Source organism: Temnothorax longispinosus, chromosome 11, assembly GCF_030848805.1.
Source record: "Temnothorax longispinosus isolate EJ_2023e chromosome 11, Tlon_JGU_v1, whole genome shotgun sequence".
NCBI classification, from domain to species: Eukaryota; Metazoa; Arthropoda; class Insecta; order Hymenoptera; family Formicidae; genus Temnothorax; species Temnothorax longispinosus.
This window is the reverse complement of record NC_092368.1, coordinates 12,906,978-12,932,637: the sequence shown is the minus strand read 5'-3', so window position 1 is coordinate 12,932,637 and position 25,660 is coordinate 12,906,978. Positions and strand designations below refer to the sequence as shown.

Genomic DNA, 25,660 nt, shown 5'->3' with positions numbered 1-25,660 from the left:
CGATCGAGGCAGGACTCGATTCGCGTACCCGCTCCATAAATCGAGCGTTGCACAAATCGATCCCGTAATGAATGCTAGATGCGCCCGTCGACCTACTATATAATTGATAGGAAGAGAGCAACTGCTCTCTCGGCGCAGCGAATTCAATTAAAAGATATCGGTGAGCGGCCGTCGTCGGTCCTCCTCGATTAATCCTCGGTAATCCGTTGGATTGGTCCGGATTTCGGATTTTTCGAGTTGACTAACAGTCTGTTCGGCATGCGGCGTATCCTAAATTTTCTTACAAGTTTTATCACAAAAAACGAATGCGAACGATACAGCAGTAGCGCTTTACTTGAAGTACAAGACAACTTTACAAAACGTATCCAATTCTGCATCACGGCTACAATGTATTATTACTCGTGCATATGAGAATCTCGAATGACAACTCGAGTTCTCAAGTGTCCGCAACTTTGGTGTTACGGAAGTTGCGGCGCGAAGTTTTTTTTAATCCGATGCCTTAGGGCCAAAGCACATTATGACAGTCGTAGTCGTGCTCTCTAAATCTAAATCAGTGAACTTTTCATGAATCAGTGGCATACTTTACACTGATATCAGTGACTATTCACTGATTCACAGTACTATTCACTGATTCAGATTTAGAGAGTGGACGTAAGTAACGCACAAGCTTTGGCGTATCCTGATCTGTCAGGTCGGGGACTACGACCGTCGTATATCGCTACGCTGTGGTCATGTTATGTGCTTTGGCCCTCTCGTTGCAATCCTGTCGTAAGCGCGGCTCTGCGTTGAGAGAGACTCTCCTCGCGAGAGGATGCAACTATGTTGTGCATCGTGCACGCGTTATGCACGCTCGTTCTCGAAATGCACTGACGCTTGGGTGCTAATCACAGCCCGAGGCGTAGGGGCGTATCGGGAGCGACGGCGCGGCAGAATATTTTGCCCTCGGGAGGTCGTCGATCTTGTCCGACCTACCGATCCAACCGTCGGTTCTGTTTTGTCGGTTTTTTTCCTGTGATATTGCGTCGCTAACGCGAATCACAGGAAAAAGATCGAATAAGATCAATATGGAGTTGTGATTGTATACGATTCGTCGATGCTGTTTGAACGCTAAAAAAATCCGATCGATGGTTTTAATGTCTAAAAATAAGAAATTAAATAAATAATAAAATAGTAACGAAGCTAGACAGTAAAATATTAAGGTAAGGTTAGGTTAGGTTATGTTAGGTTATGTTTGAATTAATCTGATTTAATTTGATCTTATATAAATATAATGTATTTGGCATATATATTTACGCGTATACATGCATCAACTGTCATGCGTGAAACATTAAAATATTGGTCTGACGAATGAGTAAATTAACAAGGAGAAATAGAATCGAGAAGCGAAATCGAATGTATGTAGCCGATCTCACGAAGAATGGCTTCTTAAAATTCCAGACCTATCTGGCGGTTTTTTTCTTCTATTTTCTTTCGTGTTATCGCGTCGTTAACACAGCTTGTTAAAGTCAGTTCTGGAATCGCGATTACAACGCGATTTGTTAAATAAATTGACGAACGGAAAAAAGAAACAATAACTAACGTTCGCGGGTAATCTCATGAAAAATGACTGTCTGAAATTCCAGTCAGCTTTGATTAATTAGCAGTCACGACTGCCCAAGTTGTCATTTCTCGTTGAGTACAGTAAATCGCCGTGTACAACTGCAAGATAAACAGCGTTCGCATATAGGAAAAGCGCAGCATCAGCATCGTTATCGCTCCCCGGCGCGTCAATCTCCGCGCCTCATTGTCGATAGATTAAGGCAGATTAGGCGAACCTACTTTCGGATTACGCCGCCGTCTTTCTGTTATGGAACCGAGATGTATAGAGCAACATCGCATCAATTATCGGCGACGTATCGGCGAATTTGTAGTCGATTTTCCCTCGGCGGGATTCAACGTCCCGAGATGCTTGAGATAGATAGATCGGCGGAATCTGCTTTGGCGTGTTAAACCTCGCGAATCCAATATAGATAACAGATAAATCGTACTTCGATTAATTCTCGATGCAAATAGCCACAGCCAAATATTCTACTTTCCTCGGGGTGGCGAGGGGAAGGCGATATAACAGCGAGAAATTGTAAGTTTATTTGTAAATCGTCTAGAGTTCAAATTTTAAACGTAAGAGTCATGAGCTTACAACGTAGCTTTGTAACACTCTTATATAATTCTCTTTCAATCTCAAAAGTAGCGAAGCACGTTCCCGAAGTTTAGCGCTATCTATCTCAGGAATAGTCCGTATAAGCCGATGAAGACGTAACGAACTACGCAATTGCGGTACTCTCTAAACGCGGCACTCGCGATGCACGAATGCATCTCGTCGGCCGCGAGTACTCTATTTGCAAATGCAAACGCGCGAAGACGGATAACATTCGAGGCGTTGAAAGATGGTGGCTCGGTAGCCGGGAGTTTAATAAATAATATGAGCTACGTGTAGCCGCGGGGGCCCCGCGAGCCCTGGCAACGAGCGATCTTGGCCGCCATGATGCGCGGTCCACAAAGTTGCTTCCCTGTCGGTTGCGCTCTACAAAATTGCTCGCTCGCTTCATCCTCGATGTAGGAGTATAAAAATAATATCACGAGATCGCTTCTTCCGCGATGAGCTATTAGGCCAGTCAAATTAGACAAAAAAAAGGCCTTTGCTCGAAAGTGATGCGAACTTTTGTATTTCTTTTTAGGCGTGTAGGGGGTGTTTAGAAAAGCTTATTTCTGAGTTGTCGGGGTATTTGACCCAGAGCTTTTTGAGGGGGGAGAGAAAACCAAAATTTTCGCGGTTTTTTGCATTTATCTCGTTTCGATTAATAGATAGCACTTTTTCGCTCGTGAGAAAGTTGTAGGGCTTGAAAAAACGAAGAAAATGAGCGGTGACTCGTTCCGATTCGTCAAAAATTGAGCCCCCCCCTGGGCAAGCCTCCAAAAATTGAGGGCCCCAAAAATTCAATGAATTTTGATGTAATATGCGGCAAATGGTAGGTATTTTCATCCTCTACAAGTTTCATACTAGTCATTTTTCGATTGCATTTATCAGAAAAGAGACAGAAGCGAAAAACGCGCCGAGTTCCGAACGCTCGGCTCGACACGCGCGACTTCCAGAGGCTCCCTTGGGCTCAATTTTTGACGAATCGGAACGAATCACCGCTCATTTTCTTCGTTTTTTCAAGCCCTACAACTTTCTCACGAGCGAAAAAGTGCTATCTATTAATCGAAACGAGATAAATGCAAAAAACCGCGAAAATTTTGGTTTCCCCTTCCCCCCTCAAAAAGCTCTGGGTCAAATACCCCGACAACTCAGAAATAAGCTTTTCTAAACACCCCCTACACGCCTAAAAAGGAATAAAAAAGTTCGCATCACTTTCGACCTCAATGTCTAATTTGACTGGCCTATATCGAACATCGAGATTTCGTTCGCTCTGAAATTTATTCAAACATACGGTTAATGATCTTCGTGATTCGAGAGATTACGGGTGATAAAGCGACGATTTCGAGAAGTTTAACTTCAATCAAAGATAATAATACAGAGAGTGATATATTTTACAAACTATAGGGTGTCTCTGCACTCAGTGTCCAAACTGGTACTGCAACTTTAGTACATGAAAACACGTCGAAAATGTCTAATAAACATATATTCGAATCCAAACGGTTTCGGAGTTATAGGGTATTGAAGTTGCTTTCGTAAGATAACATAAATTGAAGTATTTAATGTTCTTTATTCTATTTAAAACTTTACAAAAGGTGCTCAAAAATTCTTCCACGAATTTAGAACAACTATGGCAACACTTAATGCTACCGATGTCATCCGCGAAACTCTAAAATATATTTTTCAAAAAGCTTGAAACAATTTATTAATTCGTGCTAGAAAGTGTGTTGAAGTCGATGGAGGAATTTATGAGCACCTTTTGCAAAGCTTTAAGCAGAATCAAGAACATTAAACAACATTTATTTCAATTTATGTTTTCTTATGAAAGCAACTTCAATATACCTTGTGACTCCGAAACCGCTCAGATTCGGACATATGTTTATTAGACATTTTCGACTTGTTTTCGTGTGCTAAAGCCATTATGCCAGTTTTGGCACTGAGTGCAGAGATACTTGTATAAGTTATTTAACATTTAAAAATAAAATTGCAAGTTTAAAACTCATATTGTTGTTAACTCTAAAGTTTGAAAAATTTATAAATTCTTTATAAACATTTGTATTCATAGCCATTCTTAGTGATAAAGCTTCTTTTTTTCTTGAGATCGTTAAATTTATCAATGCGTAATAATCTGTATATAAATATCAGCAAGAGAGTTTAAATTCGTAATGATAGCGTTCTTAAGAATTCAAAGTTTTTAGCTCGATTTAAAAGAATGAAGAATCTTAGATATGAAATCCCGATTTTTTTATTTGCTGTATGTGTTAGAACAATTTTATATAGTTATCTCCATAGCACTGGAAAGACTTTTCGCTTCCCGAAAAAATATATCCCGGCAATTCTAACAATTCGATCCGGGATTCCTAGGTTCAGTCGAGTCGATCACCTGGGGTGTTCATTTATTCGGGCGATTTGTGAACGATCCAAAAAGGAGGATCGGCGCACGGAATACTGGAGAATTTTGCGGATTCCATCAAGGATATCAGGCGGAGCGTGTTATCATGTCCCGATTTCTTTGGCGGTGTTTCCTTAACGATAACAAAGGTGATACGATAGTCTCGTGACCCAAATGCGGAATTGTTTATCGTCCGATATTGCACGATCGAGAAACGGCGCGGCGTCCGCGTCCGTCCGCCGCCCGTCGCGCCTCGCCGAGGACGCTGAGGTGGGTGCGCGATCTTCACGTGGAGAGCAAGCGAAAGATATTAATTCCGCCATATCCTAATTGCATTATATCTCATGCCTCGCCTTCGCGAGAGCGGAGCGGCTCGAAATCGCGAAAAATACACACACGACGTTGCCAGAAAGGCAATCGCGAATATATCGAATTTCTCCGCGCACTCGGAGATCCAACCGTGACAGGATGTTTTCGAGAGCTACGGAAATATATGCAACTGTGAATGTAAACTATAGCGATGTGTAGCGCAAAGAAAAAAAAAAGGATCGGTGAGCCAACGATGCTGACGGTAGAAAGGATCACAGCGAGATGCGTATCGAGCGAACTCTCGGCTCGAGGATTGAGGATTGAGTTTCAGAGTTTTATTTGAAATAAATACCGCGAGAGAGAGATCCGCAAACGTTGGCGTGCAGTTTTCCCGGAGGTAGCGTGAATTATTATTATTACGATAAATTGTGTTAAATCGATAATGACAAGCAGTTAATCCTTGAATTATATGGGATGGGTCCGTTATTGATGATACAACCGGGGGACGATTCATGCATTATTAATGCATTAATGCCTAGCGAACTTGCAACAATAGGACCTTGCGGCACGGCGTATGTATATTCGGTCCTGCGTAAGCCGCATCCTCGCGAAACGTCGAGAGGCATCCTGATGCATTGTAATAAAGTACTATTATATTGCCAAGGTCGCGAAGGCGAAGTCGGCGCGCAAGAACCGTCGAGAAAGAATCTCCGAGCCATTCCAGCTGCGAGTCAGCGGCGTTTGCTCGACGCGAAACGAAACGTTGAGTTTCGACTAATTTACGTACTACTTGGACACGGAAGATAGACACTTTTTTTTACACTCTTTCCATCGGGTTATCTCTTCTCTCTCCTCTCTCTCTCCTCTCTCTCCTCTCCTCTCTCTCTCTCTCTCCTCTCTCTCTCCTCTCTCTCTCCTCTCTCTCTCTTCTCTCTCTCTCTCTCTCTCTCTCTCCTCTCTCTCTCTCTCTCTCTCCCCTCTCTCTCTCCCCCTCTCTCCCCCCTCTCTCTCCCCTCTCTCTCTCTCTCTCCCCCTCTCTCTCTCTCTCCTCTCTCTCTCTCCCTCTCTCATGTTCGTTTCTGCATATAAACAGCCAGGCTACGATGTGTTCCGACGCCGCCTTATAGGAATTAAATAGCAAATTAATAATCCACATGTCCTCGACGTTAGTCGGCTGCGATAGACATCGGCGACCACCCCGACGAGCGTGGGTACATAAGACTCGATAGTTCTCAGATACTAACAGAATCGTTCGCATTCGGTATTGGCGCGTCAGACGATCGACGACTATTTTATTGGTAATTCTTTGCGTATGAAACACGTCATTATGTAATTGTGATTTAAAAATATCAAAATTATGATATTTTCATATAATTTCTTAGGGAAACGGAATATATATATCTATGTAATAGAAAACATGCAGAAATGTTTCTCATGTTTCTCGTAATGAGAGGTTGTTTCCATGACTTTACTTCGATCAAGCATAAGACGTTAGAAAATTGAAAATATTACAAAATCAGGTTTTTTAAACGCGAAATATTATATAAGAAAATTTTATATCTTCGGCTTATTTTTAGATCCTGCTACTAAAAAAAAATAAATTACAAAATCTAGCTACTAAAAAAGACTCCTGAACACACGCTACAAAAATATTGCTGTTAAAAATTTGTCGGGAGTGAAAATTACAAACAATTATTAAAAATCCACCGTGGGGCTTACAAGATAGCCCTGCTGAAAATTCAATAAACCGTGGTCATGGGAGATACCGCTATCGGAAATTCAGATATTACAGGTCCATTAGTCGCTTGGAGGAGGGCCTCCCTGGAAAAATGTGACGATCTCGTGGCGCGTATGTGCAACTTGCATGCGCCGCATGCACGAGGCCGGGAATATACGGCGCAGATACGGACGGCCGAGGATCTCGCGCGCTCGCACGGGAACTTTCTAATGCCTGCATTAATATTTTTGTGCCTGGGAGCTAGAGCCGGAGTTGCGTCAAAAGGTCGGGGCGCTCGCGCGCGCGCCGTAAAACGGCCGGATATAGTACATCGAATTTAACGGCGTAGAGAGAGACGAAGACGGGGAAGACGATATTATTCCGCTGAATAACGCTGCATAGCTCCGATCCAGTTGTAGCTGGAGAAGAAACCTCACTGCGACCTCATCATGCAACAAGCACACTGTCGTCATTCCGAAGGAAACAAACCGTCCCTTCTTCTTCTTCCTCTTCTTTTTCTTCTTTTTTCGATCTGCGTCTATTCGTCGATCCTGGATTTTAAATGCCATCGATGTGTATTTATTTATCTGTATTGTTATCAGTGCTTGTAGATGATTTCAAAATAATCTGAGATAAGCATGAGATAAAAATCTGTAAATTTATTTTAGAGATGAAGATGATTTTATTTTTAATTAATCTAGATTTCTAAATAAAAGATGAAATAATATCGTGATTTATCTTATAGATAATGTTTTAGATAACTTTGTGTTTATGAGACTATTTATAAAAATTTATAAAAAGAATTATGCAGATTATAGAAGGGATTAAAACAATTTTTGTTTTAAGTTTTTATTTCTCAAAAAAAATTTTTTTCGAGTGTTTTATCTGATAAAGCAGTTTCGACGAGATATAGAGGAAAGTGCTGTACCTTGGGCACAACTGTACGTTGGAACACTCATAATCGAATGGTGTTTATATCTGGCGACAGCTTATGGTGCCAATTGTTGAGTTATTTGATAATCTTTTTAAATCTGTAGTTTTGTATTGTTGCGATTATTTACACGTAAGTTATATCGACTTTTGTATTTCATGACGTTTAAAGTAAATTTATTGAAATTTCTACTGTGATTTTTGTAATTTTTTATAATAAAGTTATTGTTATCAGCCAAGGATAGTAAAAATGTGTCAAATATGTAGAACAATGTAGTAAATTATTTATAACCTTATTTCTGACCTATAAGCTGTCAACTAATTTTTTATTAGAAATTGGTTCTATGTACCTTGGAACATGAAAGTTGATGTACCTTGGAACGCTATTTCAAGTATATTAGCTGATTGTTATCTTTATATAACTTTTAGTTATTTGTAACTACATTTTTTTCTATTTTTACTGACAGCTAGAGTAATTGGAAGCTATTTGTTTGTATTATAACTATATATATCATGCCACGTAGTAAACGTGAAATGAAAAGGCCAAAACCGGATGCTGAAGCTTTGATATCCGCTGTAAATGCAGTTTTAGGAACTGAAACAACGAAAGTATCTCACTGAGAGAAGCAAGAAAAATATATAACGTAAAATTTTTTGTCCGTTAAAAGATGCTGAAATAATTTATTAGAATTAAGCGTAATATTATTTTTTTAATTTAATTTATTTTTATTTTTACCTTTTTGTTTTATTTTATTAACAAATATTTTATCAGAGAGAAAAGTAAAAGCAATTAAGAAAAACACGCAAGGTTACTTAACAAATTCATGAAATAAAAGAATGGCTGTTTTCATTTATGATGATAGCAAAATCCATTTCCAAACCACTGCGCGCCGATTAAATTTTCGGCGCGCAGTGGTTTGGAAAATTTATACATATATATAGTATATATGCATACAGAAACCAATATAAGGCTGCCAAAAGACTTAGGCTTGGATCGCATGGCTTTGTTACTAAATTGATTGTTTAATAATATATATTTTTCAAATTTTTTAAATTAAAACTGTAGCTCAAAAAAATCAAAAACTTAAAAAAAAGTGTTTTGAGGTACAGCACCTTCCCCTACTTATTTGATATGCTCAACTAAAAAGGCGCTTTACTAGCATCGACGCCACCGACGATGGCAGAAAAATATTTTTAACATTTGGAAAATTTATAAGAAATTGGAGTTTCTTCAATTTAGATTCCAAATACGAAAGTGCTTCGACGTTATTACTAATAAGTGTTTGCTTATTATTCTTTTTTTCAATATTGTGGAAGAAATCTCCGCTATTGCTAGAAGTCAATCTGTTTTCGAGTGTAATGACATTCTTGCAGTATAAATAATCTGCTTCTTTCAAGAATAGGTCTCTACACAATTTTATACATATAACGTTCTGGATCCAATTTAATTTAAATGGCGGTAAAGAAAGAGCAGGGCTGCGTTCCAAAATTCACTCTGGGTAACTAAAATCTATAGTTTACGTCACGTACACTATAGAATTTTAGCTAGAGTGAATTTTGGAACGCAGCCCAGAAAGAATAAAATCCTACTGAATTTTGGAACACAGCCCAGAAAGAATGTAATTCTACTGTCTTAACCCTTAAAGTGTATACGTTTTTGCGGTACGTTCTAAGTGTATACGTGAGTCTGTCACATTCAACACTATTTTTCTCTACCTTGAAGTATTTTTAAAAATCTAAAAAAACTCATGTGAAACATCTGTCTACATTGTAGTTGACGATTATATAGTCATTTTGATAAACATCGTTTATTTAATATCTTCTAACAGGCTTGCAAGTTTTACAGTTACGAGCAAATATTACTTTGGCTAGGACGCCGTAGACCCACGTATACACGTTAAGGTTAAATAAAATTAGATAAGATGATATGATTTTTCATCTAACAAGGGAACGTTTAGAACTGTTCCTTAGCGATTTTGATGGGGTTTGGATATTGTAAAGAGTAGCAAAAAATAACACCCCCACCCTTCAATACTATTTTTGCGAAAAAATGCATTAAAAAAAACCAAAATCTACTACAGAAATCACTTAATATACCGTAACCTTTTTGTCTAAAACATTTTTTTCATATACCTCATGGTTTCAGATTCACTCGTAATCAAATACATAGAATTTCTTTCGAGTCGTTTCAATCCCTAAACATATGCTTCGAAGCCGATAAAAAAAATACGTGTCTGTTATTTTTCGCTATTCTACAATAGGTATATCCAAAGCCCATCAAAATCGGTAGAGGATAGTTCCAAACATTTCCTTGTCAGATGAAGATGAATATACTTTATATTTTCTTTATCTTACAAGATAAGAAAGAGATGATTCCATTTTTTATCTCAATAATCATCTAGATAATTTTACCTAGATACCGGCAAACACTGACTGTTATTTATGCCCATGCTTGATAATGATTTAATTGAAATAATTCAATAAACCGTGAATTTCGGAAAGGTGTAAGGCTGGTTCTACATTGATCGTATCGTAGCATAATTCGTAAGAAATTGACCAATCACAATCGAGTATTCTCCTCAAATTTGACTGTAATTAAATAAATAAAAAGTAACTACGCTCGTATAAATTGAAAATTAAATAGAAAAAACAAGGCTAATAAACGAGCAATTAAAAGATGTTTAAAAACATATAATTAATTGGTATATATACATAGAAACGTTTCGACTCACTGAGTCTTCTTCAGCCGTGGTAATTAATTAACATGTAGAAATCGTCGTGTTACAATAATATTATAAAAGCCTATCGAGCCATATCACCATTCGATTGTCTAACGAATACATACTGATTGTGAGTCTATGTCAATGCATCTGTATATATACATACTGATTGACTGTAATTAGTCAATTTCTTACGATTTATGCTACACTGAAAAAGAATTTGTTAATCCCAAAAAATATTTAGTCTGATATGAGCAACTAAACATGTTGTTTAAATATTGTAGTTGGTTAACTATAAACATTAGTTGTTTCAAAAATTATTAAGTTGCACTAAAAAAGGTGTATAATGCATTCATGTCAATCTTTAAAATTTTTTAATCAAGAATTAATTAATTAATTTAATTAATATTTAGTTAAACTAACTAAAATGTTTAGTAGCTTGTATTGGACTAAATATTTTTTGGGATTAACAAATCTTTTTTTCTCGTGTACGATACGACCAATACAGAATGTCTGCAGTCGCTATCCGGTCTAATAAAGTCGGAAAGATGACGATTCCCTTTAAGCATCCCGCGGGACAGGTTTTTTGTGAAAAACTTTAGATATTATTAAATTTTACTTCGATTTATTCATATATAAGTTTGTTTCTTTGCGAAAAAAAATAGTTGAAACAGAATCTCGTACGTATTAAATTTATTCAAGCGCGTTACGGTAAACGCAGATAAATATGCATCGAAAAAGAATCCAGGCTCTTGGCGTCCGATCGACGCTCGCTCTGGAATTTTGCAAGCTGCAAAATTTCCAAGGTGTTTTGCGCGCACCTGTAGCTTCTGCATTCGCTATCGCGAATTCCGTTAGCGCTAAGCCAACTAGAAAAATCCCGATGACTCGGGAAATCTGATCCTGATTTCTTGCCTGCCTGGACGAAGAAGCGGCAGCAGCAGCAGCAACAGCAACATCGGCAGCGATCGACGATGTTCCCGTTGAATTAGCAACAAAACGTCCGCGCGCGCGATAAAATTACACGCTTCTCTTACACGGCGGAAGGTCACCCCCCGGGACCGGACTCCTCCTCGAAAACGATCGTTTCATTTCAGATATATATCTATCGGTCCCACGTAATTGTCCTTGATAACGGGAACGCGATGCACGTGTAACGGGGCGGCCTGATACTATCGCTTTGTTCTCCGGCGACAGGACTGCCGTCGAGACGCTATTTTATCGAAACACGCCTTAACGCCTACCTATCAATTATCCTTCCAAATTAAATCTAGGCCAGTCAAATTAGACAAAAAAAAGACTTTTGCTCGAAAGTGATGCGAACTTTTTTATTCCTTTTTAGGCGTGTTGGGGGTGTTTAGAAAAGCTTATTTCTGAATTGTTGTGTTATTTGACCCAGAGCTTTTTGAGGGGGGGAGGGGGAAGAGAAACCAAAATTTTCACGGTTTTTTGCATTTATCTCGTTTCGATTAATAGATAGCACTTTTTCGCTCCTGAGAAAGTTGTAGGGCTTGAAAATAACGAAGAAAATGAGCGGTGACTTGTTCCGATTCGTCAAAAATTGAGCCCAGGGGAGCCTCCGGAAGTCGCGCGTGTCGAGCCGAGCGTTCGGAACTCGAGGCGCGTTTTTCGCTTCTGTCTCTTTTCTGATAAATGCAATCGAAAAATGACTACTATGAAACTTGTAGAGGATGAAAATACCTACCATTTGCCGCATGTTACATCGAAATTCATTGAATTTTTGGGGTTCTCAATTTTTGGACGCTCGCCCAGGGGGGGGCTCAATTTTTGACGAATCGGAACGAGTCACCGCTCATTTTCTTCGTTTTTTCAAGCCCTACAACTTTCTCAAGAGCGAAAAAGTGCTATCTATTAATCGAAACGAGATAAATGCAAAAAACCGCGAAAATTTTGGTTTTCCTTCCCCCCCTCAAAAAGCTCTGGGTCAAATAACACCACAACTCAGAAATAAGCTTTTCTAAACACCCCCTACACGCCTAAAAAGGAATAAAAAAGTTCGCATTACTTTTGACCTCAAATGTCTAATTTGACTGGCCTAATCCGCGGATGCCGCTGGGGAGCTACAATTGATCTGACACGTTGCCGCACATAATGCCGCATGTCATGATTAATTCTCTAAATTTCGACGTCATTTTTTTTCTCCTAATAAATTTTAAAAGATAAAAAGAATTTTATCGTACGTTTCAACAAAATTATTTTTTTGCGAGATGCTACGCGCATATATATTTATCGCACGAATATTAGCAATCGTCGTAAAACCGCTTGGTTATTAGTCTCGATGTCGATTTCCGGTTTGTTAATGGGCCATTTTGTGTGCTTTAGCACGAGTTACAACTCGAATTTACCTAAGACACTTCCGTTAATCCGGGACACTTATTTATTTTAAATTTATAACCGCTATACGCAAGTGCAACATACAAATGCGGCGACGTCTTGATTCTACTCGTTTACCGGATCCTCTCTCGCGCCTTTCCTGCTAGCGAAGAATGATATACGGTGCAGCGGGATACATAAACGACTATTAGCACGGCGTTTAATTAGCTTGCGGATAATTATCTGCGACAGGACCGTGGAATTTATCTCGACTCGTAATACAAAACGCGGAAAACGAGACATTCGCACGAAATTCGCTGACTTTTGCTGATCGACCATTTTCTGTTTTCTTTTTCTTTTTTTTTTTTTGTTACATGATCGCCGCTTTTCGCTGCGTCATTTGCCACGGCAGCGCGATTTCTATCGATAACTCGTTAGGCTCGTCGTCGCTCTTATCATCTTCTCGATCTTCAGTGGTAAAATGACGATCGCGTAGCGCACTCGATATACCGACGGCAATAATAGATAATCTTACATTGAAATTAATGAAAACTCGGCAAATCGTTACTCTCATCCTTGACTCTTGTCCTATCGTGAATTATAACGTGTGTATAATTGCATAGCGTAAGTCATCTTTAGCGCTATTTTCTCGTTAGAGATTTTATTTCGTTGAATAGAACCAATCAAAGGATCAATTTTGATTTCTAAGTGACTGAAAATAATAAGCCTTTCAAGATCTAAGTTTCAGAAGACTACGAACACAGCTAGCAGAGTTTTATTCCTAACTCAATTTCAATTTGTGTTTTTTTTAATAGATTTATTGTAAACGAAGAGTATAAGACCGTTCAATTTTTGAAACTTTTATAAATTATCGTACAAAACGCATTTCATCAAAATCTTTTTTGACGAAAAAATTTAATTACTTTTATTTTATTTTTCTTTGGAAATATAAAGCTTCAAGATGCGTGTTAGAACAAACACTGCCATTAAAAAATTTATAGAATTGTAAGAAATCTAATAAAGTTGTTTTATTGTATCAATAAAAGTTGTATCAATAAATAAATATAATTTTGGTTACATAAAATAATTATGACAGGAAAGTGACACCCTTTTTCTTTTCCATAATATCATGTATGTGGTATTGGTTTCGTCCAGATGTTTTTAGGCTTTTACATAAGCACGACGTCTCATCTCGAGCGCGTTTAGGCCTTAATTAGCCGCCAAAATACGTAACCGGTTGGTCGATATGCGTACACGCATCGGGTGTAAATACGCTTTACGACCCAGGTGGAGAAAGTCGGTTACATACATTTAATAAAACGCCATGTCGCGCGGCCGGCTCGTCGTCGAAAGCATAAAACTGTCTCGCGATCGCAGAATTCGCGCTGGGGGGACCGTCCATTCTGCTTTTTCAGCCCCCCGTAAAGCGATCCGACAAGGGCGTAATCTCCTGTCGATATCTCGAATGTGCGTCAACGTATTTACGGGGGCCCACGAAGGGAATGCGTCGCTTGTCGTACGGTCATTATCATTAGTGCATCTTGTAATTGCGTCCGCCGTGTAAATGTCCCCGAGAAATCGGCGGCGGCGATCCGATTATACGAGGAGCAAAAAGGAACGGCTCCACTTTCGACTAGGGATACTGCGATAGTATCGGAGGATCGGCACAAAAATAGGATCGCGTCGTTAATAGTGTTCGTTAAAGTTGATTCTGAGATCCAGCGCCGCAATTATTGTATTTGCGATGCGCTATAATTGTATCAATCCCGAATAATGAGCCTAATAATGATAGCGTTCACATATCAATTACTATCAGTTCTCTTACTCAATAAGACGTTGATTTAGAAAATAAATTAATTTACAAAAGAGTGAGATTGCAAAAGAAAGCTGACGGTTTTCCGAGATCTCAGATTAGTTTAAGGCGGATTTGTTTTAGATACCAATCTCGTGTATATATTTTTTAGAATGTATTAACGTTTATTATCGTTATTAACTTAATACTTGGAAATTTATAAGAAATTATTTGTATATAAAAATCAGCTACAAACCTCGTTTCTCAATTTAATACTTGGAAATTTATACAAAACTATTTGTATATTAAAATTAGTTACAAATCTCGTTACTTACCTACTTTGTTTCTCAATCTTTATCTTATTCTGTTTCTTTTTTCGTTAGTTTTTTTTTCTTACCGATACCTCAGTATTTTACGTAAGATATCTGATAACAACATGAATGCTGGTTTATTAGTCTACATGCTATCCTCTACCTTCTTACTAGTTAACTTTATTTTCCATTACGTCCTGTATATGACTAGACATATTTCGATAGTATCGGAGTATCGACACCGTGCTGTCCACACTGTCAATACATAGTATTCTCGACATCCAGCGGTACTAATCTTCATCATATATCTTTGTGTAATTCTCGTAAAAAAAGGAGAAATGAATCACGCGACAGCTAACGGCACATCATCGCGCTTCTTTTTTTGCCTGATTTCGTTACATGACATCGGATCATTATGCGACTAATCGTTCTTTTTTTCTCTCTCTTTCTCTCTTTCTTTATTTCTTCGTGTCGGTATCGGAGAGCCGATCGGCAATAGGCAATCGGTGATCGCGATTAGATCGATCGCCGCGGATCGGCGCGTTAACGTCGCCACATTTATTAGCCGGGCTTTAAACGGCTAATCACGCGCTCGAGCGCGATTTTTGCGCGAGATCGGCAGGAAAATCTCTTCGCCGATCATCATTGCCCCTCGCGCGCTTGCTCCGCCACTTGGCCTGGCAACGCTGCCGCGCCGCGCGAAGACGAGACACGTAGCCTAGAAAGTCCGAGGAAACGTGAGCGCGAGAACAGCTCAGAGAGAAGAGAACTTTTACGCGATCGCTATCGCGTCGACCTAATAACAACAATTTCGTCAAAACCAATAGCCGACGATGATCGACCGAGCAATATTCTCTCTCCCGGACGAGTTTCTAAAAACCGATTCTTCACCGCCGCCGTCCAATCGATCGATCCCCTCGATCGAACGGACGATCCCCGATAATTCCGAAGCGAACCATCGAACGAACTTAATTCTTCGAATCCTTCCGGATCTTCGATAAAAAAAATATTAGGCACGTGTTGACCGTAATTAGTCGCGCGCATTTGCGTTACGACCGCGTTTCGCCTTGTGCAGAACATTTTTCAAATAAGGAAATGATAAAACTGTGATAATCTTTCGTTCTTTAGTCTACGGTTCTTGATTGAATCTTTTTATTATGTTGTCATTTCGCGCGCGCGCGCGCGCGCTATAATTATACAGATTGTTTATAAAAGGATTATAAAGAAGCTATACAGCGCTTACTAAACTGAGCAAAAAAACGTGGAAGAATTGAACTCCGCTGCGGATCATTATGCGACTAATTAAGAGTTAATATAAGCGACGGACCTGACATGGCCGACTCGACAATGTCTGAAATTCCTCGTCGAGAAACTATTCAGAGGACCGGCGCGCGGCGTGGCGCGGCGTGGCACGGCGCGGTGGCTCGATTAATCACGCGATGCACCGTTCCGGGTGTATTGTGCGAGAGCGCGTCGAATAAAGGACTCCGCTTTCTCCGATTCGGCTATTCGGCGACTAGCGACTCAACGCAGGACGACACGCAGGATCCCGTCGTTTAAATGCGTAATTGATCTCCACTTTTTTAATCGCGAAAAGAGTCGTTTCGGCTGGGGCCTAAGGTGTCTGGTTAGCTTCGGAGGAATCAGGACGCGTAGGAAAGAATAAGGAGAAGAATGTTCAAACAGTGAACGGTGCGATGTCTTTGTTCGTACAGGGTGTCCCAAAATTACTGGAACCTGTTCTTTTAATGTCGTACGGAGTCAATGGCTAATTTGAAAATAATTTTTCTTTAATAAAAATGTCGAGGTAGTTTATAATTAAAAAAAAATTAATAAAATGATTTCTGAATGAGCAGTCATTTTCGTAATCAGTCAAATCTCTATATTTAAAAAATAAAATTTACCTTTATTTTGTGAACCACGAATAGAAATCGATTTATTAACATCTTTAAACTTTTATATAGCTGCGAATTTTAATGTTTCGATAATTAATACGTGATTGTAATTAATTAAGTTGTCACAATGATTGTTGCTACAATGAATGCTACAAGGAAAAATAAATGATAAAATTAAAAGAAAGAAAATATCCGAAAGCGACAAAATATCTTGACATTTGCGAGATGACCAATTACAAATCGGCCGCAATCTGTGCGATTTTGGAGCACCCTGTGTGTATCGAGTCAGTAAAGTGTGACCGTCGTCGTTGTCGTTGTCGATGCCTCCGTGCTCCTTGGTTTTCGATTGTTCGGGCTAGCTCGTGCTTGATATCGGAGCCCGCGCAAACGACGCACAATGGGGCCCCGTTGTGTCGTCGTTGTTACCGTGCTTGCCTCCGCCATTACCGTTCTCATTGTTATCATTGTTATTGTTATTATCGCTAGCTAGCCGCTATTAACGATTGAAATCGGTCCCGGATAAATAGTCACCGAGTCATTGCCTTCGCATTGGCGGCGAAATTCAATCGACTTGGTTTTCATTTAGTGAGAAATTAATTATTCCCACAATTAGTCCAAGCTTTAATAAAGACAAACCTCGAGAAAAATATCTGTGGATAAATTTATAAAAACATTTGTACACACACACACACACACACACACACACACACACACACACACACACACACGCGATGATTTATGTACTATAACAATATATAATTTTTATTGCGTATTAATACAATTCTTCTATTAAAAATATTTCGAGCTATTTAGGAAATGTTACATGCTATTTTTTCTGACAAAAGCATTCAATTTAGAAGGAAGGCTGCAAGCTCTAGAAATTGAATTACGATATGCAATTTATTGTTACATGAGAACAGATAAGCAATGTTTCTATTCGAAAGCGGAACGGCGCCAATGGGGAAGATGGTGAAGTATATTTGATATATCATGGGGCATACTTATAAGTAGAAACGGCCCGATCTTGAATGCTTCACTCGATCCTCAGGCGTGGCTGAACAAACACAAAAGCGCCTCTTCTCGAGATGCAGAAAACAGATCCGGCTAACGATCAATGGTGCATGAAGTCTCCTCGGCCGATTTCACAAATTATTTTTGGCCATAGAAGAGATCCTTGTGGACCGTATAATAATGACATTTAGATAAAATACTAGCTAGTTTGTCCCGCTACGCTGAACGTAAAGCGTACAATTTATATAAAGCGAACAATGAAGGACAGTAAAAGAAGTAAAAGAAGAGTTAAAAAATTTAAAAGAATATTCTTTGAACCGGGGGATACGATATGTCACATTTTTCTTAGCAAAAATATTAATAGTTTCCGCTTAATAAAAAGATTATTTACAAATTAAACTTTAGGCATAAAAATAATACTTATAATTTAGATTCAAGTAATTTAATAATTTATTTGTTTTTTTATTTTTTATTTTTAACGGTATTTAATTTTTAACATCTACTGTAGTATAATCATCATAAAGTATACCTACTTATAATAATCATGAAGTATAATTATTATGTTATGTTAAGGTTAGGTCAAGTTAGGTTTCTTTGCTATGTGTTTAGAATAGAAAATTAATGAAAGACGAAGAAATGGAACTCCACTAAAAGTCTACTAAGCGAAGGTCGTCTCCATAAGTAAAGTTTAAATCAATTAACAGTTTCGAATAGTTCTTTTAGTTTTCTATATCGCTCTCTTCTTCAACACTTGTGGTCATTTATAATTATTTTCAAAGATTATCTAAGCTGCGCAAAGATTGATGTAAATTGCGAGGTGCAGTTGGGCGGCGACTGCATTTTCATCTCCGTGTCGAAAGCACGGTGCACGTCGCGACGTTATTACAGACTCGAAGACGATCATAACCGCGCCCCGTTAATTATTCGGCCCATCAGAATTAAACCGTTTAGTTGTTCCATAAGACGGCCGACTTTTCCTACAAGAGGCAAGATCGCGCGCGCGCACCTGTCATAACTCGGTTGTGTGCTAGCCGCTTGTTAAACGTGCTCGATTACGCTCAGGGCACGTCGCGAGCGCGTGCGACCGCGCGCGAAGAAATGGACTTCCGGTAAAAATTGAAAAGTATCACCAAATTTTTTTCGATAGAAATTACATATAGGAAAAAGAGAAACCTCTTCAAAAGATATAAAATATTTTCATAAAAATTTAAACAGTGCACAATATTGAAAGGAAAAATTAATTGCGCGCAGGGAAATTAGTTCGTTTAAAATATAATATAATGTAATGTGTGAATATATAATAATAAAATAACTAAGCTTCTTTTATTCGTAAATTGTTAATAAAATCCACTAAATTTAACGAAAAGTGAATCGAAATGAAAATGTTCTGAAAGATTTTATTGCGTCTCGCTCTCCTGTAAATCGTCGAAACAAAAAGAGGATTGTTTCAATTTGCGAGTCTAATGATTGCGCGATCGTCGGGCGGAATCCGCTTTCCTAGGATCAAAATCGCAATGGTAACACGATGATGGAGCGTTGGAGAACGGTCTCCTGTTCATTCCGAGACGATTGCATTAGTTATCGGTCACGGTCGGCCGATAGGGAAGAGGGACCCACCTTCGTACGTTCGTTTCCAAGATTTTTTTACCCCCTGTTTTGCTCATTTTTCTGCATCTTTCCTTCTTCTCCCTCATGCATACTCTTTCGCGTTACCTCTTCCCTCTTCAAGACGAGATGTATCCCCCCTCCTCCCGCTTTCGCTCTGGAGACCTACTTAAAGAAGATCGACCGAGCGAGAACGTCGATCTCTACTTCCTCGTCATCATTTTCATCTTCACATCTCCTCTAGAGCAGTCTTCGATTAGCATGATCGATTTTTCAAAACGAAACAACACTAAATTACGAAATATGAATTCGCGAACTCTGCAGCGATAATCGACTCGATGATTTCATGCTGGGGGTTTGCGCAATGCGAAATTCGCTTACGATAATATCAAGTTCTCGCATGTGAATTTCGAAAACTGCAACTTCGTGAAAGCGCGTCACTTTTAATCGAATACTAATATGTATTGTGTTAAATGCGATATAATATTTTGTATAATATTGTAGAAAATAATTTATTTGATTCTTATTCTGTATAAACATATATATATATTCTTCAGATATTATCAAAATTGATTTTAAATTGCAATGTATTTAAGTTAAATAATGTTTAAGCAAATAAACATAGGTACAGCGAATTTGTAGAAAGTTAAATAAAATTTTTTACATCTTTTCAGTCGTTCTTTGTCGTAAAAAGGTAAGAAGCAAATAATCAAAATTTGATGAGAAATAGAAACAAGATAATGTACGTGGCATTCGTGTTAGAACAGCAGTTATGTAAGCTGATATAAATGCGACTATTCGAAATAATTATCGTCGTTATGCAAATGGCCGCGCGCGAGGCGATTAAACGTACTCGATGGAACGCGCTATCGGAGGCGCGGTGTCTCGCGCGAAAAGGAACAAGAAAAATATAAGAAACCGAGCAAATTAACGCGTAGGTACATCCACGTGACTCGCGAGCGTCAGCAAGAAAAATAACGGTGGTTATTTGCGGTAATTCCGGAAGCCGACTCTTTTTGCACGCGTCCCGCCGTGTCGTCCGTCGCGTCGCCGTGTCGATCTCTCGATGATTGTGCTAACTCGCGCCGCTCAATTCTAACTAGTGCAATCTCATACAAAGTATCAACTGAGATTACAAAATATTTCGAAGTATCAAGCGTCTACAGTTTCGCTTAAAGACTCCCAGTTAAAGGCAGAGATGTATTCTTAAAAGAATAATTATATTTCTAAATGCTCGCAAATGTGGAAATATTTTAAATGGAGTATCTATTGAATCTTAACATTTGTACTTTTATTCAAAATTATAATACACAGTAAAAAATTTTGTGTTAAATTTAACACATTTCACATATCTCAATTCATCCCTTCTCATTTTTATGTTAATTTAACACAAGGCAAATATATAAATAAAGAACACAATTAAGTATGAAAAAAATAACACAAAATTGTAATACATAAAAGCTATTTGGAAGTAAAGTTTATGTTAAATTAACATATTTATAATGTTCAGTTTAATTAAAATAAAATAATATTCTTACATTAAATGTTATTCTTTCTTCTTTTTCTTTACAGAAAACAGGAGATAACGTATCTCTTTATAATATGTAATATAAGAAACATATGTCAAGAGAATTTGTTTTTGTGCCTACCTGACCTTTTGGTAAGAAATTTCTTTAACCGAAATAAGGAGAAAATATTTAAACATAGCCAATCGGTTAGAATGAAACTTGTCAAGAAGTTTCATCATTTAACACGTAAGCAAAGTAATTGCCACTTATTTTCCAATATTGACAATAAGAAATGGCTTGTCAACATAAGCAACAAAGTTATTCCGGAGGCAGTAAAGAATATCTTAAGCTTAGGTGACAAATTTGCGTTACCGGTGTCGCGTTTAAATAAAAATGATAGGCTCAATTCTGCGGTGGAGATCATTAAGAATATCGAGGTTCTTCCGAACATGGTCAATGGAATACGTGGTGCAGTAGCGAATTCTCTTCAACTTTTCTTAAACAAGAGCAGACATGTTAGTTATATTGATCGTTATATCTCGAACGAATTTAAGAAGTGTAAAAATTTTTTGCGTGAGAACGATGATGTCTTTGTCACCAGGGCTGATAAAGGACAAATTACGGTTATTATGGATAAATCTGATTACATTAATCGTATGACGGATGTATTGAATGACACTTCTACATATAAAAAAATTAAGAAAAATCTTATTAAACAGGTTACCAGTAAACTGAATCAATTAGTAAAGTCTTGGCTTGATAATGACATCATCGACTACCAAGATTACAAGCGTCTGAATTGCACGAATGGGAATCTACCTCGTTGCTACGGTTTACCAAAGGTACACAAGGCTGGGTACCCGTTGCGTATTATTGTGTCAGCTATTGGTAGTCCATTGTATAATGTTGCGAGCTTTATACAAGATATTTTACAAAAATCTATTCCTAAACCGCGATCTCACATTAAAGATAGTTGGTCCTTTGCGAGGACGATTGTGAATGCGAACATCGATACTGACGAGATCCTCATATCGCTTGATGTCAGGGCTTTATTCACTAACATCCCGAAGGATTTGTTGTGCGAGGGGGTGACGAAGAGGTGGCACCACATTTCTCAACATACAAAACTCAATTTGGCACAGTTTCTCCACGCCGTCGAGTTGATTTTGCAGTCCAGTTTTGGTTTCGATGGTCAATTCTATGAACAAATATTTGGTAGCCCCATGGGATCCCCTCTCTCACCGATCTTAGCCGACATAGTTATGGATGACTTGGAGACGCACTGCATTAGCCTTCTGAATTTTGAGATTCGGTTGTTCCTTCGGTATGTAGACGATATTTTTGCCATAGTGCCGAAGAATGCGGTTAATGCGATGCTTGACGTCTTTAATAACTATATACCACCCCCGTTTACAGTTCACCTTTGAAACCGAGGTTGATAACTCAATACCGTTTCTTGATACATTAGTCATAAAAGATGGTGAGAGGCTAATTACGAACTGGTACAGAAAACCGACTTTTTCGGGACGATATATAAATTACTTCTCTAATCACCCACACAAATATAAAATGAATACTATAACGAACTTGGTTGACCGTGCTGTTTTGTTATCTGATGATCGGTTTCATCATGCAAATGTCAAAATTGTTAAAGACATTCTTATAAATAATTGTTTTCCGACCAAGTTAGTGAATAAGCGTATATACATAATAGACTATTACAATTGAAGAACAGAAAAGATAGTGGCGATGATTTTTCAGATGTTTCCTTTGACACGCGTAATCATATATTGATCCCGTATATTAAGGGCTTAAGCGAGGGCATATGTCGTACCTTAAAAAATGTCGGACTTGAAGTATTATGCACGATACCGAAGAAGTTGAACACAGTTATCAAAAGGGGTAAGGATAGATTGACAATAAACAAAGAAACCAATATTGTTTATCAGATTGAATGTGGAAGCTGCGAGGCTTCTTATATAGGGCAAACTAAGATACATCTCGAGACTAGAATTAGGGAGCATTGCAATGACATCAAGAAACATTTCAGCAATCACTCTGTTGTGAGCAAACATAGATTACACAATAACCATAATTTCAAGTGGTCTGAACTTAAGATTTTACACAAGGAGTGTAATACGAAAAAGAGAGAGATAGCTGAAATGTTTTTTATAAAGAAACATAACATTATTAATCTTCAGAGAGATACAGATAATCTAAACGCTGTATACGACGGCGTCATCTCGTCAGTTTAATTGTTTATATTTGTTATTTTTCTTGGTAACCTTTTTACTCCTTGATTCTTTTCCTCGTCAGCGTTCAGTCTCCTGAGTGATTCCACTCACATAACATCGCATATCGGAGAGTCTCAAACTTAAGATGCTTGGTGGTGGAATTTTAATATTTAAGACACGTAAGAATTGATTGTCGCATTTCTCTCTCTGTATATTGGTTTTATGTGGGTGATTTCCCGTAGTTTGTGCTTTGTGACAATGCTGGGACATTCCCATGAACGCAAGGAGGTCTTGATTAACTTATGACGAGTCTTTTTGACGATTAGGTAATGCTCTCTGTTTTTATGACTAATTTTTAATTTATATTTTTATGTGTTATATCGCGATGTTTATATATTTCAGACGGAACTTGATAAGGGCTCTAACCGTGAGCCGAAACGTTGTGCACCTATGTATAAATTTAGCCAGGTAGTCGAGCAATAAAAAATTTGAATTTGTTTGAAAATTTAGCTCAAAACCGATGTAATTTCCGCATTTTAATTGAAACGACAGGTTTTTCGTGCGAAGTTGAACGGAAAAGCAATTTCGGCGGCCCAGTTTTATCTTGTTAATATAGAGATCTTTCGCGGGCAAATATCGCGGGACGCTGATCTCGCGCGCAGAATACCGATCGCGTGGTTCAGCGACTCCGCAAAGTAGGTTTCCCGCGGATTAGCATAATACATTTGATCGGGCTCCGTGTGCCATGGAATATTGTTAATAACGCAGTCACGGATACCCTTTCAGCTCGCATGTCCTTCTACGATCCTTCGCGTAGCATAAAGCGCAATTTTTTTCTCCTTCTCTTTTTCTCTTTCTCTTTCTCTCCTTCTCTTTACGTGCCAGTCGATTTATTTATACGTTATCGGCGAACATAAATAGCCAGATAACTGAATTGATTTTGTGAAATGCGTTCTTTACAGTGAATTGATTTTACATTTCTCTAAATTACATACTTTCGAAGTAAATTTTGTTAACCTAAACGCGTTTTTCCATTTCATTGTTAAAGCTCCTGGGCTCTCGTCGCGGTCATGTGAGATCGTGACGTCAGAGGCAAGAAATGACACGCTGAGAATTCTGATGTGTGCCATTTCCAAATAAAAAGATATTTGCAGCAAATAACACCTCAGATCTCTTCAGCACACTTCAAAAATACTCCGAGGTCTATGCATCCCTTGACCGTTAATAAACAGCCGTAAAATGAATGTAATACGAAATCTAGTCATGCGCCTGCGCATAAGCCTGCATCACTAGGCTTTGTATTACATTTATTTTATGGCTGTTTATTACCTGTCAAGGGAAAGGGATATATAGACCTCAGAGTATTTTTGAAGTGTGCTGAAGTGTTTTATTTTATGCAAATATCTTTTTATTTGGAAATGGCACGCAAGAATTCTCAGCATGTCATTTCTCGCCTCTCACGATCTAACGTGGCCGCGGCGAGTATCCAGGAGTCTTAAAAGGATAAAGGATCAGTTACTTTATATATTGAAAGTAAAACACAATAAAAATGCCTACGGCAAACTGATGTAAAATGTGTGTGTCGAACATCTTTCAATTTTTTTAGAAAAATTAAAATAGATAAAAGAATGAAGAATTAATTTTGCTGTTCGGTGCGATGTGCGATCTAACCAACATCATAAAACGCGGTCTCTAAATTGAGTCGGTTTCACTGTATTCTTATCGGTTCTCCAACTAAATTAATAATTGACAAAGGACGACGTGTTTCTGACGCGACTTTGCAATCACAATTACGAACTGACAATGCGGCGTGGTGCAATCCATACGGCGCGCATAATCGATTTTCCGCGACGGATATCGATCGCGCGCGCGCGCGCACTCGCGAAACCTTGAACGTTCATTTGCAACTTAATGAACGACACTCCGACGCGAAGCGTGGTGGATTTGCGCACGATCGGAAAATAGCGAATTCGATCCGTTGATCTTACTCTCTCGCGTGCACGACGACACAATCGGCGCTTTTGATTGGATCAAAAATTCAATTACCGCCACATGAATTCTCCTTTTCAGCCACGACGCGTTATAAACACTCGCTCGAATCGATTCGCGATTCTCGACGGACGATTCGAGCTGCTCGCATAGAGCGTCATTAATGGCAGTCTCTCGAGGAAATTCTGTACTGAATTATGTAAAAAAAGAAAAGAAAGAAAGAACGAGAACACCGCGACCGGGGATAAAAGGTGAGACGTTGGCAAATCGTATTGCTAAGTGTCCTAAGTGGTAATATCTGGAAACTTCATTTTTTTTTCTCGGAGAGAGAAATACGTTCGTAAAATACTCTTCTTATGTCGACGATTTTCTTCGCAAATATCTCCGCGAGAGCAGAATGTATATATAATTATATTCACAAAATTTCATACGTTACGACCTAATAAACGTCTTGGGAGATTTTATCGAGGCACGAAGGCACGAGGACTTGATGGAGGTAATTAAGCTCGTATTTCAATAAAGAGAGAAACCAATACAGCCCACGCTTAGGATCGGGTCAGTCGTTCAGTAGGGTAATTCGGGGATAATAGTGGGTGGAGTAACGGGATTGCGGGAATCAAGTAGACGAGAGCAATTATCGAGTCTTTATCAAAGAGGGGGAGGTCCGCGGCGATTACGTGACCTTTCACTTTTCCACAATTTACTAACTCGACCGGCGGCGGTGACGTAAACGCGATCAC

The 25,660-nt window shown here is 38.6% G+C and overlaps 1 long non-coding RNA gene across 1 annotated transcript in view; it reads left to right on the top strand.

Annotated features, from left to right (window-relative positions):
• LOC139822208 (uncharacterized) overlaps positions 1-25,660 on the top strand; it is an 80,637-nt gene that overhangs the window by 24,735 nt on the left and 30,242 nt on the right. The window lies entirely within an intron of this gene.